Source organism: Pipra filicauda, unplaced genomic scaffold (genome assembly GCF_003945595.2).
Source record: "Pipra filicauda isolate LSUMZ 115617 unplaced genomic scaffold, ASM394559v2 scaffold213_size2393758_pilon, whole genome shotgun sequence".
Lineage (NCBI taxonomy): Eukaryota > Metazoa > Chordata > Aves > Passeriformes > Pipridae > Pipra > Pipra filicauda.
The window spans coordinates 1,118,355-1,136,252 of record NW_024104325.1 but is presented as its reverse complement, the minus strand read 5'-3'; the positions used below and the strand labels follow the sequence as shown (position 1 = coordinate 1,136,252).

At 39.8% G+C, this 17,898-nt stretch overlaps 1 protein-coding gene across 2 annotated transcripts in view; it reads left to right on the top strand.

The window, feature by feature from the left end:
- The first annotated feature begins 3 nt into the window (after positions 1-3).
- The window catches only part of SHOC2 (SHOC2 leucine rich repeat scaffold protein), a 65,665-nt gene continuing 47,770 nt past the window's right edge, over positions 4-17,898 (top strand). Inside the window, exon 1 of one of the 2 annotated variants that reach the window (XM_027735301.2) lies at positions 4-103. The gene's annotated coding sequence lies outside the window, so the exon portion shown is untranslated. Of the gene's footprint in view, positions 104-595; positions 679-17,898 lie in introns of those variants that run through there. The other variant, XM_027735302.2, reaches the window with a different exon arrangement.

The following is a 17,898-nucleotide window of genomic DNA, read 5'->3' as shown; positions in this document are numbered from 1 at the left end:
GCGGTCCCGTGACGGCTCGGTGCGCACAGACGGTGGCCGGCAGGGCAGGGCCGGGCGGGCAGCGGGTGCCGAGCGCGCCGCGGGAGGATGGCGGAGCCGCACGGTGCGGGGCGGGGGCGGCGGGCGGGGGGCTCGGCGGGCAGCGGGCGGCGGGCGGGGGCGGCGGGAGGCCGCGGACACAAAGGCGGGGAGGGCCGGGGCGCAGGTGGGGCATTGGCGGGGTGTCCGTGCCCGCCCCCGCCCCGGCACGGCGAGGCCGGGGCAGGGGGGGCGGCTGATGGCCCCGCTGGCCCCGGCGGAGGGGCTGCCCCGCTCCCCCGCGCTGCCGGGCGATGGCATCGACCGCCACCACCACAACAACAACAGAAAAAAGAAAGGAGGAAGCTCCGTCTCAGAGCCTCACCTCTCCTCCTCCCCTCCGAGTCCCGGTACCGGGAGCTGGCAAAGAGACATTTAAGGGACTTGTCGTGTGTGTAGTGGCGGTGGCGCTCAGGGTAATGATTACCGGCGTTCGGGTAATGATTACAGCTGCCTCTGCCCGTGTCAGTGCGGTCCCCCACCCTCGCATAGGCGTGAGACTCTTTTCCTGTTTCAGCCGATGTATTTATTGTGGCAGTTCTGATGGAGCCAGAGAGACAGAATCTCGTTTCAAAAGTCGTCGCCTTCCTGTCTAGCCAGGTGATTTTCCCGGTATTTAAAACAGAGAGGTGTGACAGAGAAAAGCGGTGTGACAGCTTCCCGCGTGTATTTGTGGCTGGAGAAGGCGTTTTCACCGAGTTGTACGTATCTTTCTCTGGGGAATGCCTCAAAAGCTGTAGTAACCTTAGTAAGGTGAACGGCTCTGTGTGTTGACTAAAATTGCGACTGGGTGTGAGCTATATGAAAATTCAGCAGAACTGAAGTGTGGTGAAACTGGGTTGCTGCTTGACGTGTCCATCTTATTTAGGAGCAGGTATGCACGTGGAATAAAAAGTCACGATGTGTGAGAAAACAGTTACAAAGTACTGAAATAGTGCTGGTAATTTTTAAGTTGTGTATTTGAGATGGGACTGTGGAAGCATTCAGTTCTGCACATGTGCAGACACTTTTGAGGCAGAATATGCATGATCAAGAAGTTGTAATCGTGTGTATTGTCGCTGGTGCAGTACTTGATCGTGTTTTTTTGGACTATCAAAATAGAAATTAAGATGGTTTTAGTAATTACCTTCAGGGTCTTAATTTTCTACTGTTTCTTGTTTGCACATTTGACCTTATGTATTTCTTTTACCTTCTAAACTGTGTGTTTTTATTTTTAATCACTAGTCATTATGGTATACTTCTATTTATAAAATCAAGGGCTTGAAGTAGGTGGTGGTCAAATTAAGTCACACTTATTTACAGCCATATTTCAGGCATATGTTGTATGGTGATCTTGATATAATCCTAGCCTGGTTTTGGGAAAGATCTACTGTAGATTATGAATTTGTTATTACACTGCTGTGCATACATTTTAATTTTAGTAACACCCTTATCCTCTTAATTCCCATTGAATGATTTGGATTGACTATTTTGCTTTTCTGTGTAATTATTCTTTGCTCTGGATGAGTAAAACGGGAGATTATTGTACTAATTTGAAGCCAAATTCCTTTAATTTTAGGCTGTTTGTCAGCTGTTAGCATTTCTGTACGTGTGGCAAGGCAAAACATGTACATCAGGCAAAACTAATTTTATATGTAATCTTGTAATACAGAAACATGATTCCAGACAAAGCTCTCCTTTGTGTCCATCGCCTTCCTTTGAGGAATAGCGAGGGATCCTCAAAGAGGATGCTGTCTTCTTCCACGTCTCTCTATCTGCTCTTTCTAGAAATGTTAAACAACCCCTAGCATTTTTTTCTTAGGGGTGATGGCAAGGGTAGGGTCGATGAGCAGTGCTGATTGCGAATAGCTGCTCTTCCCGGTCTAGTTTTTCCTTTCCAGCGTAACAGATCTGTAAGGCAGGAGGTGCTGGGAGGGGCGTTCCTTTGTTATGTTGACACTTAAATCGCACTGACGGGTGTATTCTCCTCCAGGAATTCTGTGTGATTGAAGGAATTCCTTCAGACGAGGAATATTTTCTCCAACTGTCTTCCTGCACTGTTAGCCTATGTACAGAAATTAATTGCTTGGAAGATCACTGCTGTGCGCGTGCCTTTTAGGAAACCCTTGGATTGATTGTTACTTGGCTGTGGCTTTCTAGAAAAGAATATTTCTGCTGGAGCGGGGTGTGTGTGGCGGTCCCGTCTTGTCACCGCGGGAGTCGGCGGCTGCTGGCCTGTGTATGGCACCCGTGGAATAGGTGTTTGTATGTGCCCGTGTGTGCTAATTGAATTAGGGCTGTCAAAGTATCTTCTGCGTATTTGGAATGAGAAGAGTCACCTTTTGTGATCCCTTCTTGACAAGCCTGAGGAAGCCCAGTAAATAACAAAGCTCTCTTTTGGGAAGGTTTACTGTGATAATAAGGAAATAAATAAGGAAATAAAACTACGTTAAGAGGTCTCAGTGGTTCCAAAATACCATCGTGGAGAATTTGGGTGGGTGATAAGAAGGAGACGTTTCTCTTTAGCAGCAGGTTCTCCTTCTTGTCTGAAGAAAGATGAAAACTTGTGTGTGCAGGAGGGGAAGGCAGTGCCTGCCCCTTTCCATGGCCTGCTGCAGCCCCTGGGATGGCTCACTGCGATGCCCCCCTCGCCCCTGCCCTCCTCAGCACTGAATTTTGAGTGGCTCTGTGCTTTTCTGGGTGCAGGGTAGCTCCCGGCCCCCAGCCAGGAACGTGTACCCACATCCAGCCCGCTGTACCCTCCTGCTCAGCTTGGCTGGTGGCATTTCCCACCCAAAATGCTTCGAGGCTCATTGCTTTTGATTTCATCTTTCTGTGTGACAGCTTTGTGGATGCTCTTTTAATTGAAGCAACGCTTGCTTTCTGCTCTGCTGTCGTAATACCTTGTATTTATTTTTACTGCCTGCAACTGCATCTCAGAGGAGATATTTCTGTTTCTCCCTTTCTGGTGGGTTTGTGTGCATGTGAGAGGGCTGGGGAGGACGGGGTAGCGAAGATTGAACAGCCAGTTATAACTGATTGTACAGATAAAAAGAACCCTTGTTTACGTGAAAATTGTACTGGCTGACATAGTCTCCTCTGTTTGATACAGTAGTCTTGCTGTGTTACAAAATGGACTGGGATAAAATGTAACAGGTTGTTATAATAAGCAGGTAATGTTTGCAGTATTAGCCATTGCCCTTAATTTGCTTGTTTTTTGCTGCACTGCTTGGCCTTGACTGTGTTGTGAAATACACATCACGTACTATTAAATCTGGGAATTCTGCGACATCAAATTTGGTTCAGTAAAGGCATTTGCAGCATATCCAGGTCTCTGGATGAAAAGGGAGTATTAATTACTAAGAATTTTTCCATCATTAACCTCTAGATAATGTATATTTTGTACAGAAATTATGTACAGTCTTTAATCACTTTTTAAAAAGTGATTTTGTACCAAGTAGTAATTTTAGACTGTTTTAAGATTGTCGCAGCTTAAGAAGTACTTTATCTGTATTGCTCAGCAAGGGAAATACATTGGAGAACAGAGCCCATCATATAATTGTAGACAGTGAGGATATATTAAGAGGCTGTGAATTGGTGTAGATAAATACTAGGATGCACGGTCAAAGAACTTCTTAAAAGAGTCTGGCATGCCTGAATACTTGGTTCTTTTAGTATTGTTTTACCGTTAAGGGGTACACGTTAAAAAAACCAAAAAGACCCAAATACTTGAACCTATTTGTTTGTTTTTTGCTTTTTCTGCAAAAGCATAGCCTGTGTTCTCAAAGTGGATGTTCACTGGGTGCTAATTTCCACTCTTGCCTCAGTTTGTCTTACAACAGGTGCCGGAGAGTTGTTTTTTTTTTTTTTTTTGCCACAGGAGATTGTGTACCCCGTTTTCATTTATTCTTTTTTTTAGCCTAGTTGAAAGTTTGCTGCTCCTCTGTTGGTGGTGATGGGGTTTTGTAGAGAGGAGCTGTGCCTCAGCCCTATTGCTGTCCTGTGAAACATGTGACTGGTGCTCGCGTTAAATTGGCTGTAGCTTGCCCTTACCTTTGCTATGCTAATCCTCTATGTGCTCTTGTGTCTAAGAACGCTTCATATTCTAAGTATGAACACGATGTATGGTGTGATCCAGCAGGCAGTATTTCCATGGAGCCCAGTTGATCCCGTAGATATTGTATCCGGTTCAGTGGACCTGCCTACCCTGTGGTCGGAGGCTTTTTGTTATGCATGCATCCTAATTGTTCTTTCTGTTGCCGTTGTATGTAGACTGAAGGGGCTGTGCACCAATGCAAATAGCCTTTCTAATACCTTACCATTTGCATTATAATGGCTGCATAAATATTGCAGCACGTCTCAATTCACTCACTGCTTTGACTGCTCGGCTTTAAAATAGGTTCTTTCTGTAGCACAGATCTTGTTCGTGGTTGGTATTGCTTTGGAGAGGGGTTCTGAAGTGCATCTTTATTAAATAGTGAAGCCTGTTTGTGATGAGGTGCAATTTTAACTTAGCCATGTTCTAGTCTCCCACTCCTTTCAGCCCACAGGTTGATACATGCACTTGGAGGCAAAAAGAAATTCAAGCTTGAGCAGTTTTTTACCAACTATTTCTAAACTCGCTATATTTGGGGTTGCAAAACACGTTTGCTTGAGATTTGGTTTTGCATTAATTCCAGAAATCCTATGGATGTCTGTGAGAGTATTTCGTGCATAAGGAATGCGAAACATTGTGCCACCATTGTTTTGGTGCTGAAACGTTTGTTGACTTATGACTACACCAGAAGCACCCCAAATTTCCTTTGAAAGTGTCAATACCGTGATGTGACTGAAAGCAGACACTCTTTTTGGGAACTGGTGGCAGATTGCCATCAATTATCTGTCAGAAGTTTGCTTTACAGAGTTGTTAAACAGAGCTGTGATTGGTATCACGTACCTTACTTTTAGTGATTAGTAGATGCATAGAGACTTTTTAATATCGCAGGATGCCAGCTTTTGAAGATGTGAATTAATTTCTTGTGGTTATAGTCTTGTTATTAATATAATTATATAAATTTTGGGAAGGGTAATACAAAAAAAGTTATTTTATTTTTTGGCTAATCAGTTCTAATCCTAGGGTTTGCTCTGTCTTACGTGATTTAGTGTGTGAGAACTGCAGTAAGAAAGCTGTATTTAAATAAAATGTTAGTATTTCTTTTTAATATTTCTGATGTTAGTAGCTTGTCAGTCTTTCACTTGTTTGTATACATTAAAGCAGTAATAGTTATTCAGGTTAAGGATAAGTTGAATGACGTTGTTAGAATTAAAGTTACAAAAAAAGTTTTCTGAAACAGTAAGTGATAGTATTGCAAGAATCCTAAATTTACTTAGGATTTCTATATGATGATTGATGATTCACTTACATATGAAGTATTCTGTGTAGTGCTGCAAACAACACACATATTACAATAATACAGTATTTTTAACACTTATTCTGTCAAAAACTTGTGTCTGCTAGAGGTTTAGAATGATTATTTATAGTGATGGTCATGAAAATGAAAGGTTGAATAATGTTATGTGAAAGAATAAAAAAAATCCTGAAACCCTGACACCTGAGAACCCTAAGCTGTAGTATATCTATACTTCATGTATAGATATATATGGATTTTAATTATCCATTAGATATTAAAAATGAGGTTGGTTTAGTATCTCAAAACTGCTTTAGGATTTGCTGTTGTACTTAGATCTATGTTTTCAGTGTCTCCATCCTAATAGGACTTTGTATTAAATCAGAAATTGAAGAGTTGTTTTGTGAGAGTCTGAATGGTCAGAGTGATCCATTGGTCTGGCATGTTGTGCTGACTGCGAAGAAAAAGAAGTGTATTTATTACTTTTATGAAGAAATACCTGACTGGCAGCCAAAACGACCAGGGCCTGATATTTGTTTGTAGCCGAGGTGAAGCAGTGATTGTGGGGAGTCAGAGTTCTCTCTTTTCCTTTCTCTTGCCTGTGTCCCAGTCATCTAAATCTTGGCAAACAGGGGATTTTGCTCTATGTTCATTATGAGGCTTCTGTCCTGTGACTGGCAGTAGTGGTAGTCTGTGTAATTGTAGCATGTGAACTGTCCAGTCTTCTGTATAATAAGATTTCTCACTGTTGTAATTTTTTGGATGCTGAAAGTTATAATCTGTTTTGTAATACACAGCATTAATCGTGGTTATTGAGAATTATCATGGGACGAAATACTCATGTTCTGTCGAAATACTTAATTTTTTTTTTTTTTTTACTGTTTGAACTGTTGCATAGGTTTTTTTTTTTTTAACAAAGCAATTCAGTGTGACACTGTAAGTTAAAGCTTGTGTAGCACAGTAGTGAAGGTTGTAGTAAATTTGTAGGTGATTGGCTGAAACTCTTGCATACAGTGCAACTGCAGGTGCTGAGTAAAGTGCATTGTGCCATGGGAAGATTCAGGGTCTTAGCTGCACTTTTATTTTTTTTATCTGTTAGAATTAATCTAGCAAAAGACTGGAATTTGTTCCATTCTCATAAAAAAAAATTAAAAAACTCTTATAATCTCTCTCAATGCTTCTCTCAACAACCCCCCATCAACCTCAGCGATCCAAGGCAAGGAAACAATTGCGTAATCGTTAATCTCCTCATTAGATGAACAGTTGTATTTCTGAAATTGTGATGTTAGAGTTCTGCGCTCTTTTATATTCCCCTTCCCCCTCCGCTGCAGAAAAGCAGAACTGTGCATTTCTTTTAATTCTGAGGGATAACTTCACAGACAGGAGTCTTTTGCAGATTGCTGTAAATACCAGCTCCTGTTTAGAGCTGTAGTTGCAGGGAGTCACTGTGTGTAGCAAAGAGAAAATGACTTCACTGGCAAACTATATGGCTCCTGGAGGCATCAGGTGGCTTAATATGTAAACAAAAGTCCACAGCAGTCAAAAATAGATCTTTATAAAAAGAAATAGTGCAAAAAAGTGACCTCCTAAACAAGGAAGTGAAGGGCTACCAGAGAATCCATCTGCGTAGTCCTGCAAAATGCTGATCATAGCAGAATATGAAGAACTTAACATGAAAACCCATTTTGCTGTTGCTTCTGGCATAGCACTTAGAGTATATGACTTTTAAAAATGTTTCTTGTAGAGAAATGACTGTACAGTCAAAGGGTCTAAAGCCAAGAAAAATTCTATAAAATATGCATAAGTTGGAATGATTTGAATAATTTTCTTATTGAAGGGATGGATAGGTTAAATGAAACCTCAGCTCAAATATTCTTGTTAATATACTAAACCTATGACTATTACTTTTCTAATAGTTCTTAAGATCTAATGGCTATTGTACAGTACTTGCAAAGCCTAAAATATTTCTTCCTAAAGAGAATTTTATACTACTGGCAGTTACATGAGCTCTTTTGAATTTTAAATTCTAGATGATTACTTTTCATGAAAAGGGGAATTTATGTTAGTAAATAGCATGAATTAAGATACCTGGGAACTTGTCTTTGTGCAGCAGATTTTGTTTTGCTAAGTCCCTTTAGCTCTTTTTGAACTCTTAGGCAGTGTGCAGATGATGACAAATTTCAGGTTATCATATTTATTTTTCACGGTGGGCTACATATTTGCTTTTGGAATATTCAGAAAACTGTTTGGCAGCTTTCTTTATAGCATATTGTGTGTGGCAGGGCTAGTTAGGAGGGAACAAAACTTTAAATATTATGCCCATTAGTTGTAATTCACACAATACATAAAACAACCTGGATTTTTTTTTTTTCCCATGGCTTCATCCATAAATTTGTTTTCTGTGTTTTTAGGTCATTGTTAAGAACATTTTTTACAGTAGTAATTTCTCTTCTCTCTTTTCCGTAAGAAGTCTTCAGATAAATGTTGGTAGTTATTTTTTGCTTTTAAACTGTATCCTGCCTTGTCTTTTAAAACTGTCTCTTTGCAGTCCAACTCTTTTGAGAAGCCCTAAGTCATACCCAAACAGATACCGAGGTTTCAGTTACATGCTCTCACTGTAGTATCATGTTTTCTTCTTCTAAACTGAGATGCTGTTTATTGAACCAATTAGCTGTTGGGTGCAAGCCAGAACTTTCTCCTGAAATCAGAATTAATGAATAAACAAATTCCACTGGAAGGATTTCTATTCTCCACGGGCAGTGGCAGTTAACGTGTGACAAGGACGCGGTTCATACCCTGCAACCTCAGTGCCTCTGTGTGTCTGGGTCTGTATTCGGCCCTGCCAAAATCAGTGGGGTAAACTTCTGAGTGTGGATTACACGTTTGCATCATATATTTGATGGTATGCCTGTCTTGGACTGTTTTTGAAACCATTCCAGCTCTTCTGTAGTCAGCAGATGGGATGCATACGCCTTCATTAACAAGCAGTTAACTCTGCTGGTACGACTGAATTTTCATCACGCTCGGGGTCTCTGACTTGGCTCTTTCTGCATTCCAGCTCCCACTGTTTGTTCTGCTCTCTCTAAGAAGAAATCCACAGTAGCGTTACATGCTCCTGCCCTCCTGTGGTAACGAAAATCCAAGTGTTTTTCTCAAAATCAGATTGTGTAAAAATAAAAGAGAGGAGAGTAAGAAACTGGTTTTTCTTTTCTGGAGCAGCTGCTCTCATCTCAAGATGTGCGTTTGATTTTGGTGAAGTGTTCTGCTTCAAAAGCCCTGAGAAAATCATAGTTATTTCTGAAGTTGCTGTTGCAGTATCAGAAAAACATTGTAGCCTTTTAGAGTTTTGAATTAACTTACTATGATATGCACTATTCCTTTTGCATTAGAGCAGAGAAACCAAGGCACAGAAATTACAGGGAATTTTATCAGCAGCAATGGCAATGGGATTGCTTTGCCTTCCCTGCTGTGAGCTGGTGGGAGCTAGAACCCAGTTCCAGCACGTGCCTTGGGGAGCCTGCCTGGATGGGTGACCCATGCCAAAGTCACCATGGTTAAGAAACAGAGGTGGATCCCAACCCCAAACTCCTCACTCCTTCCAGACAAGTGCAAGATGGAGCAGGACAAACAGATGTGAAACCATTACTGCTGGATATTAGTGTGTTAGATCTTTGAACATGCAGTGTGGTAACCAGTAGTCATGTGGCCTGAAAGGATCCTGAAGTGGTTATAGTCTGTATGTGACCTCTTGTTTCTTTAATGATCCTCTGTATTAATAACACTAAAAGAAACCTGCTCTCATCTTAGGTTCAAAGCTAATGGTGTATATAAACTAGGGACATACTACCTCAGTCTCTATAGGCAAATGTTTATGTTTTATTCTCAACCTGTAAAATCTTGGAATGAGAAATCTGTGTTTCTCACAGCTTTCACTCCTGTGATTTTCAGTGTCTACTGAAACTGTGGGTTTTTTTCTTTTTTTTTTCTTTTCCACTTAAACCTATATTATGTTATCTGGGAGACATTCACAGTTTGCACACTGTTGGTTCTTTGGACCAGCTTGCTGGCTCTCTTTCAAAAATATTTAATATAAACCGATCAGTTGTATACCACGGTAATCTAAAAGTATGCTTTAGAGCTACTTCTACTGATTTTTCTCATTGTTTTGTACTTTTACAGTGTAATGTTTGGTCCCTCTTCATCTTTGAAGATGCATAATTAACAGTGAAAATACATTCAGTTCCAACAAAAAGAAATGGTCCAGAATAAATATATGTAATTTTGGCTGTAAATGTCTTATTTTATGACAGAGAAACAAGTTAATGCAAGGCAAATGGGTGTATAGAGCCTGAAAACTACTCATTGCTACTGCTTGTGTGTTCCCTTATCCTGAGGTAACATGAGGTATCCTGCCTCTGTTCATCTTAATGCACACATTCAGGTATGTGTGCATGCCTGAACTTTTTACAAGTGACTAGTGTGCTTGCACCATTCAATTACTGTGTTAGCAGGTTTGTCTAGAGGTATCAAGTTTTGAAATACAAGTAGGGGGAGAGAACATGGAAGGTTTGTATGTGAGTGCTACTTTCAATATGCTGTTTTTGAATAGAAATTGATAATTGAACTTTCTCATGCACTTTCTCAGTGATGAAGTAGTGGCTTGTATGTCATGTGAAAAGCCAAGGATGATGAGCTACAGAGAGTTCTGCTTGGGCTGTGTGTGGCTATAAAAGCTCATGGAATTTCAAGTTGTCTGTTTAAATGCAGAATGTAAAATGACTGCTCAGACCCTTTAAATCCCTTTCAAGAGTAAGCTTTCTTTCCTCTCTAAGAAACTTTCTCAAGCAGTGGAGGGTGAGATGGGCAACAGCCCTGGATATCTTAGTTATGATTTTTATGTAAATTCAGTGTTGTATGACCTGGTTTATAAACTACATGAGCGACTAAGGAACTAGTTATCAAGTCTTCTTTTGTGGGGTTCTTTTTTGAGGGGTCTTCCACATGTACTGCAGGTGTGTGTATATATTCATGCAGTACAAATGTGCTGCTCCTCAGTTACCAAAAGTGAATGGGCAGAACTTGATTAATAGAATAGAATTAATTATTCTGGAAGTGTCACTTTTTGCCCAGTTTTTGGCCACTTTTCAGGTAGCTACTCCAAAATAAGGTTTTCATTGATCCATTGTACAGATGGCAATTCCAAAACCCCAATGCTTAGGATTCATTTGGAGTCTCATTTTCCTTGCTGCCAAAACTCTAATTACCAGCTTGCAAGCGCTGTAAGTTCTCCTATCAGACTGGTTGTGTGGTCTGTTTTCTTAATCTGATCTGATCTTGGGCACTTTACATTTGAGACTACTGTTTGATTTTGATTGTTATTATTATTAACATGAAGCTTTTAGCACTGCCTAGTGCTAGCAGTCTAGTGTAAATAAAATGTCCCAGCTCGAAAAGCAGTGATAAGTGAAAGCTTAAACATGTGATCACAGAGCAGACTAATTAGCCAGTGCAAAGAAGTTGGTTCTTTTAAGTCAAGCTTTTCATTTGCCTTTAAGGATCACTTTCAGTATGAGGTGTTCTGATGTGCTGACACCATTGTAATTTTACCGTTTTATATGTATCTATATCTACATCTATATATCTATATCTAAAGGAGGTGGGGAGAATTTGCACTATTTGTGAAGTTCACCAAACTCACTTGTGGATCACTCCCAGCTTTATTTTGGTACTTCTGATGACAGGTAGTGGTTCTTGAAGAAGCAATGTGGCTTTTTTGCAAGTCTTATGATATTTGAAACAATATCTAGAAATAATAAATAACAAATTGAGAGCTCCTGATAATACAGGTAAGGAAGAAATTTTAACAGGAACAGATGGTAGATTTGCTGTGTTAGCTCTTTTTATTTGGTATTCAGTCTTTTGTATCTCTGTTAGCAGCTTCATATATTGTGTGTGCAAGCATGGCTGTTATGTTGGAGCATGCAGGGCAGCAGAGCTTGGTAGCAGTCCACATGTCAGAACTGCCTTGCAGGGCAATGATTTGCTTCCTTTTTCTGAAGGACAGGTGGAAGGTCTATTTGGGCAAGAAAGACTTTTGGGCACTGAACTTTTTCTTAGATAACACTTTGTAGCCCCATCTAGACATACCAATAGCATGACCAAAGCATGGAGGGGATAGACAATTTTCCAGCAGATTCCTGCAGTTTTGGTGTGTTTGTAAATATAAGAGAGGAAGTGGACCCATAAAAGCATCCCTTGAAGATATCACATTCTGCTGGGGAGCACAAATCAAAATAATAATTCATTGATAGATGCTAAAAGTAGGAAATAGATGATGCTCTGTGTGATCATGCTGAATGCAACCTGAAGTGATGAGCCTGACTGTTGGCAGGGATCATCTGGCCTGGATTTAGTGGTAATGTTCTTTGCTCTGCAAAATAAGCTAGAGGTGGGTTGTGAGAGAAGTGAGCAGTGAAGTAGTATCATCTGCACAGATCTGACATGAGGAATTTGGGAGTTAGAGGACAGCACACAGTGTGTCAAACAACAGAGGCTGTGGTTAAAACCTCTTTTTATCAGTTGTGTTTCCAACTGGTAGTCCTCACAACCACAGATCAAATTTAGACTTAGCAAACAAGAAAAAATTAAAATTTCCTTTTTTGCATCATGTCTAAATTTGATCCCCATGGGATGGTGATTTAATATAAAGTGATTTTATGTGTATATTCATTAAAAAAAGAATTTAAAAATGTATGTTTATAGCATTGAAGTATACTTGAATACTAAGCCAGTACTGACAATAGTCAGACTAGTTAGGTCACTCTGTCCACGTAACAATTACAGAAGCTTTTGGTTTGGTAGAAATTTGTGCAATACAAACAAGTGATATTCAGCTCTTCAGACTGCAACTTCTTCTCCACCTTCTGTTTGAAGAATTACTGTCAGACAATGTAAGAAGGGGAGGAAGGGGGAATTGTGGGGGAGAGAAGCTGCCCCCGTTTGCACAACCTTATGTCCAAGGAGCTGGAGGCTGGCAGGGAGGAGGAGGTTTCATCAGACACATGCTTATCCTTTAGCCCTGCATAGGAATGAAAGACCTGATGTAATTGGTCTGTTTCTTGCCTTGCAGCAAAGGGAAGGGATGGAGTAAGGCTTGGGACAGGGTGGAGGAATACAACACTGGCATGTTGTGCCTTGCTGGGAAGGTGGCGTTGGCCGTGCCCTGTTGCAGGGGTCACACCAGTTCAGGTCCTGCTCCCTGTATCTTTCCTGCCTAGTTCTGTTGTCCTGCCTGTCTGTCTGCTACTGCTCTTTGGTTGTTATTCCTATACATTGTCATACTTACAGTTCCTTGCACCCTGTACCCAGTACTCCTGTCCTGCTTCAGGTAAGTGCTGGTGGTTGTCATCTCTCTTTTACCTGTACTTGTGTTCGTTCTCTTTTTGTGATCCTTATGTTTTCCTTGGAATGACATTCCTGTGCTTTTTCTTCCCTTCCCACTATTTTGAGAATGGTTGAGTAAAAAAGGAACAAATCAGTAGCAAATATTTCTTAAAAGTACTTAATCAACTTCCTTGGTAAACTGATTTTTATTTATTTATTTTTAGAGGTTCAGGTACCTCTACAGTGTTTCAGTTTCTTCTTTTTCCTTCTGTTCAGGAGCTCTTTTTTCACATCCTCAGATCTTTTCCTTGTATCCTCATACTGTTCATATATAAATACAGTACCCTCGTTTTGAACATATTGTTCTGGAGCATATTGTCATACTAAAATTTGTTCAGTCCTTCTAGTTGATTTGTGAGGCTGTGTACTTTTTTTCTGAGTGCTTGGTTTGAAAAGGGCAAACTCTCTTTTAATCTGGATTACTTCAACCTGTACTACTCCTGAAAGGAGCTGAGACCAGTCCTCACCTCTGCAGTTCAGAGAGAAGCAGATGTGGGCAATCCTAATGCTGTGAATCACCTGTTCTCAGCTTGCACAGACCAGTGCAATCCTCTGGTCCATTTAATTAATATGAACAGATCTTGCAAGGCACAAGTATCTGGAGACCAGCAGGTCTGGTGAGACACTGTGTTGTGCCTGAGCTGGTGTAAAGGTTGCATTTTTAAATGTTCACAAACAGATCAGATGATTCCTTGCTGAATTACTTAGACATTTGTAAATGACATGTGGGTTTTTTTCCTAAAGCAAAGGGCAATAAGGTGCAAAAATATAATTCAGTATAAATAGGCATACAGTACCATTTTGATTTTAATTTTCTGGGACAGTGATATGAACTTTCATGCAGTTCTAAGCAGACCTGCTTCTTCATAATTTTTTTCAGATTTCCATTATCTTATTAATTTTTTTGAAGTGGTAAGATAAAAGGCTTATTGTTACATCATATTTGTACAGTGTTGTTTAGTTCAGATTGCATGTGTAGATTTTTTTGTCACCTTTTTCAGGTTAACATTGCTGCTACTTTCTACTTTTATAATACACAAGCCTTTCAAGTGTGCTAAAGAATATATCACCAAGTGGATTTTTGACAAGCAGAAATCATGTTTTTCACTGTTTCTAGGAAAAATGTCATTGGAGACCTTTTGTTTTTTTTTTTTAGAAAAAAAAGATGCCTCATCTGAACAGATTTTGAAGAATCTGCTTGGAAGGGATCATAGTGGTTTTCTTTTTTCTTTTTTTTTCCTTTTGAAGGAAAACATCTTGTTCCTGTGAAGAGACCTAATTTATCATGCATTTTTCAGAATTGTTAGTATATGTGAAATAATCTTTTAATCAGGCTTGTAGTTACAAACAGAATAGTCTTTATTGCTGCTTGTAGTCTTTTGGGTGTCAGGCTAGGGCTTGAGGTGTTCTGTGCATCAGGCTCTTTGATAGGGCTGAGCATGAGGAGTGTTCATGGCAGATCTGGACATTCCACGGTTCTTCCTAGGAAGGTGAACAGAGCTTGCTTTCTCTTCCTTGTTTGTTTCAGTTTTATCTTCCATCCTGGGAAAGAAATTTCTGGGATCATCTAGGGAATCTGTAAGAATGTGGATGAACTTGCAATAAATTCAAATGCTGTAAATTTTGGTTTTTTTGTAATGCTAATGCATTCAATGTTAAATGGGGGGGAAAACATGTAAAAAACTAAATAAAAATACTCTAAATTAAGTTTGCAATATAAAGCAATGAAAATTAGACAGGTGTGAATGAGGTGGCTTCTAGTGCTTTAGGTGACCATGCTTGTCAGAATGTGTTTAACACATCTCTAATCAGTACATACTTTTGCTGTTTCTAAGACCCCTTCTCCATGCAGTGTGTAGGAGCAGGAGTGGTGTTTGTTGACTGATTACTTTCTCAGTATTTTTATATCTGGGTTACTCTCTTCTATAGAGTTTCTTATCAGCTGCTTCTTGCCCACCATCCCCTCCAGTCCTTGTTCTAGCTCCTGCCTGTTTCTCAGCTTGCCTATGCTCCAGGCAGGAGCTTTTCTCCTCTGCCTGGCTGCCGTGATCCAGTGGAAGGTGGGCAGGACAGTAGGAGGGTGTCTCAGCTGAAAGGAAAGGCCTGTTTGGCCACTCTGTATTTGACTTGCTCTGTGGGAATGTCTTGTATCAGAAGTTGTTGGCATGTAGGAGTTGAGGAGGTGAAGCAGGCTCGGAGTTTATGAAATACTCAGCGCTTTGTTGCCAGAGGAACTCCTTGCAGCTTTCTCATTAGAGTTTCAAAGTGGCCAGGAGTGAATACATGGTGAAATTTACTGTGGCACCAGACATTTTAACAGATTTGAAGTCCCTACTCTAAAATCAAAATGCTAGTTATGAAATTGGTGTTAAAATTACCTTCAACATGAACAAAGCGATGTGCTTTTACCAGCTGTCAGTCTTATAACCAGCTCAACCAAATAAATTATCTTACCTTTTCCCTTTATTCTTATGTCACCTCAAGGCCCCTCTCTCCAACCCCAAAACAACCTGAAAAATCCCAAGGGCTGGCAGGTGGATGCTGGTAAATGTCAGCTTTGAGAAGTGAAGTCAGTAAAGGTTAACGTGATTCAAGAAGCCTTTGCCACAGTCCACTGTCTGTATACAGCTGTATACAGTGTTAGAATGCATCTGTTTGTTTAAATATTACACTCTTTTATGTCATTGGGTTTAATTCTGTTGTGCTCAACAGGGAAAAACAGTTGAAAGCTTTGAATGACGTTTGGGGGCAATTTTGTTCTTTGTCACCTCCTCCGAGTGTGTTACGAGCCCACATTTCTATGGTGCCGTTAATTTGCAAACTTCCCCAAGGTATTTCTAAGTTGCTTTGGCTTCTCCAGCTGTGGTTCAGCATCGTTTCAGGCAGTGGTGCAGGACAGTGGTGGAAGCTATTCAACCATGTGCAGCAATGCAGGACAAGAGGGTAAGGACAGAGAGGGAATAATGCAAAATCCAGTTGAAACTGCAGGGAGAATCTGGGTGGGCAGAATGCAATTAACCTGAGAAATGTAGGGGTTAAAAATGAGGCTCCAGCTGGAGTGGACACACAAAGTACAGGAAAAACACCATTTCTCTTTGGCAGTTTGTAGTTCTTGCATCTGAATAAGAATGCTTGGAGGGCAGAAGTGGTCTGTCATATAATGTTTAGGCAAATGATTGCTGTGAAAAACAGATGAGAGTATTTTAACTTATATCCAATTATCTGAAACACAGCAGTTTGTTTTACTGGTGTTCTATCTATTCTAACTTGGCCTGAATTGGTTTACTTTCACCAGGTAAGATGCATTTATCTGGAAGGGTCATATTACAAAACCAAACAAAAAAACCTCACTGGAAAAATTATTGGTTAAGCAGTAATAGGGGAAGATGTGCAGATATTTTTGATTTTTCATTCAAAATATTATAAAATTGTTTTGATTTCCTGTAATATTTAAATGTATAATGTAAACTTTTGGAAAAATATGCCTTAATAAAGAAAACAACTTTAGTTGATCATTTTGCAGTTTTCAAATAAATTTTATTTAATTTATTTGTAATGAAGCAAAAATGTACACTTAGATTGGAGCAAATTTGATGCTGACTGTGGTGGTTATCTATGAAGAATGCTGATCTGTTCAAGGAGGTATTTATTTTCTGAGAACAAGTCAGATGCAAAATATGTTAATGAATTTTAAAAAATGAGATGTATAATTGGGAACTTGTAGGTAAATATGTATATTTTTGGACTTTGCCAGACCCTTGTATATCTTCCAAACTCACAGTATTAGTTGGAAAATAAATGTTATTGCATATTTCCTTTTCTATACATTAGTTATAATTAAACTGGTTGTTCAATAAAACAAATATATCCAGGCTTTTCTCATCTTAGCTGAAGATCAAGAACTGCAAAAAATTTTAGCTAAAAATAACTCAACCTGAACAGGGGCCAGATATCGTTCAGTGCCAAGCTGCCATAGTGTAGCTGTTGTGGCTTTGTCTGCTAGAACATAGAAAGTAAAGAGTCATTGCTCCTTTTCATCTTCAGAATTGCCTTAAAAGCATGTTTAAAGTTGATTTTTAGATAGGCTTTTTTCCTAGCATAGTATTCCTCTGCAAAAGGATCTTGTGACCTACAGAGTCACTAATTATGGACAGAAAATTCAAGGGACTGAAAATCATCCAGCACTGAACTTTGTGAAATGGTCATAACTATTACATAAAAGCTGTTGAAGAAGAAGAGCAAACTTACTACATCAAATTCAGAGACAAAGAAACAGGGAGAAATGCTACAATAAACAAGATTTTTGATTTTTTGCTAGATAATTCTGTGTTGCTGGTAGGAGCCAGGGTGGGGTGCCACTCTAGATAGTAATGGAGCAATGTTTTATTTAGCTGAGATGGAAGTTAGTGTGTGGTTTGTCCCAATTTCTGTAGGATCAATATAACTTAATTTGTTGATAATATAGATAATTAGTAGATGATATGTTACTCTGCTGTTGCTCTGTGTGTTTACTTTCTCTCCTGCCTATCATTCTTGTTTTGTCTCCTGTTTGGTAGGTTTTGTTTTGATAAGTTGTCTTTATTGCCCAGAGGAAATCGTGAATGAAAGAAAAATATTTGATGCTGGTTTGAAGTTTGTATCATCACCTTTGGTGGGACCAGTGCCATTTTGTGTCAAATTTGTACCACAGCTGTGTGTGGCAGGCTGCTTCCTTTGTTAATAGGAACTGTTGAGGGACCTGAATGGTTGTGCCTGGATGCTGTGTAGCGGTAATAGTGAAGTTTTATTGTAGTGGAAACTAAGTTTTTGCTACAGCAGAGTGATCTTTATTCAAAGGAGGGTGTTGGGTGGGTTGGGAGCACTTGTTGTCGTGGAAGGTTGTATGGCACGATAGATACAGAATTTGTATAGTCACAAAAATGAGAACTGGGTTTTACTAGATGAATATGTCCATTTAGAATGACTTTTCTTGAGGCATATTAGAACCTGCACTAAGCCCGTGAAATTTGTT